The sequence below is a fragment of the Montipora capricornis genome, chromosome 10, assembly GCF_036669925.1.
Source record: "Montipora capricornis isolate CH-2021 chromosome 10, ASM3666992v2, whole genome shotgun sequence".
NCBI lineage: Eukaryota > Metazoa > Cnidaria > Anthozoa > Scleractinia > Acroporidae > Montipora > Montipora capricornis.
This window is the reverse complement of record NC_090892.1, coordinates 64,201,199-64,203,282: the sequence shown is the minus strand read 5'-3', so window position 1 is coordinate 64,203,282 and position 2,084 is coordinate 64,201,199.

The window sequence follows — 2,084 nt, the reverse complement described above, 5'->3', positions numbered from 1 at the left end:
ACAGTATAAAAGTCACGATTTCTTTTCCCAAACATACCCAAGTCACCATCGATAAAATACATAACTTCAAACTATGTCTTTTCTTGTACATCTGAGGTCCAGTTCAAACGTCGAACTTTTCGTTCAATAAAGTGCATGAAAAGATCGACGTTTGAATCAATTGAGTTCGACCCATCTAATTGGTCTACATGGGAAATCGACTGTGGAGCGACTTCGCTTCTCACGTGCCCAATAAAACGCATGCACTTGTATAATTTATTTTTGCGTCCCAAAATTCCCTTCTTTCACGAAAGCACTGTACATCGTGATTTATAGTGATAAGTTCGGCGTTTGAACATGCCCTGATTGGCTATGAACCAGAAATTAATAATATCGGAGATTGCTTCCTCAATTTCATTGCTCTCATTGGATGAAGTGTCAGTCCGAAGACGTATTTTAATTCCCTGCGGTGAGGAAAAATTTAACTTGACCTTGTCAGTGTTCTTTCTTTAAAAAAAATAACAGATAAACGTTTGGTCTAGGAAGCTTTTAAAATTCATATGGCCGAAACTAGATATGTAACTGAGGTAAATAAAGAGTCATGAACTTCGTGATTTCAATTGCATATCAACTCTTACAAACTTGTAAGGCATGTTCTAACAAGTTATAAGAAAAGTGACAGGAACTAGAAAAGATTAGCCCCTAAATATGCTAATGATTTGTTCTTGTGTAATTCAGTGATTACTCGAGCTCGGTGCAATTCTGGCAGAGTGGTCCTACCGTGTGCAATGGTTTCCTTAACATTACCAATTCGCTTTTCTCGTCTTAAAAGTGGGTCGCTTTTCATTTCTTTGGCTGGTATTGTCGGTTTGATTACTCTAGTAAACAGGTTGGAAAAAGCAGGTGTTTTGAGCACCACAAAGTAGTGAGTACTACAAACCATTGAGGTTATATTTTAGACATTCCTTATGATTCAACACGATGTATGTGCTCCGAGAAAATTAAGTTGCAGTAAATCGTTGTTTTCAAGAGAGTTACCGGGTGTGAACTGAATCAGACATGAAGCTGCCAGTTCGAATTCATCCTCGGTTCCTCTTTTGTTTTCTTCCCCTAAGTAGGGACATTCTTTGTAATTTATATTTTAGATCTTTATTTACGATTTTATCTTCGATACCTTGTTGCCCATCTTTTCGCTGCCGGGTTTGCCTCACTTTCTATTGTCTTAACGAAACAGGTTGGGCTCGCATCGTGCCAGTCTCCGAGCTCTGCTGTCGTCTTGGTGGGGCTGCCACATTTTTGTGGCGGTGGCCGATATTTAACCCCACGTTCGTTTTGTTTGTATAGATCAATATGCGTGATGTGGGGTGAAATAACAGCGTCACAATTGTGGCCAAATAAATGCCACTCTGGTTATCATCAATTAATGTCTCATCAATCTCTTCAGCAAACTTGTGCCACGTCACCCAGAGCTCCGAGTTCCGGACCAGTAGTTTTAAACGGAAGCCGAGATAAAAGAAATTTTATCAATAGTGTCACTGAACCATGTTAAATATCTTTTTTTGTCATCCTTTGATAAATATCAATCAGAAGTACATGACATTTTTTTTCTTTTATTGCTTTCTTAATATTTTAAAACTGGAAGCAAACTGTCACTGAATCAAAGTATGATTGTGGACATATTTGCGCACTCCTGGTCGGTCTACTTATTGAGCAACTTGTAACAATGCATTCAAATGTTTTTTCTCCGCACCAATGTATAAGCAAAACTTTGAAACTTCAACACCACTTGTGTCCTCTTTTAAATTAACTTATTATGTTTGTTTTGTTAGTCGGCGTGGTGCCGAAAAGGATAAATTTTAAGTTATTTTATATTTTAGCTTAACCTGATATTAACATATATTTGTTTTATTGAGCGACATCTGAAAAATACAAAGCTTGCTATCATTGAAGTACCAGTCTGAATGATTTACACGAAGGACACGTCAGTCTTTATGTGAATGGCCAACCGCCGTCACGTTACGGTTATTCAGAAATGGAGCATCTCCATTAGTCTCCTTCGCAGTCGTGTTTTTGGATGTCACGCAACGCTCCCCCAAAGAACGGTG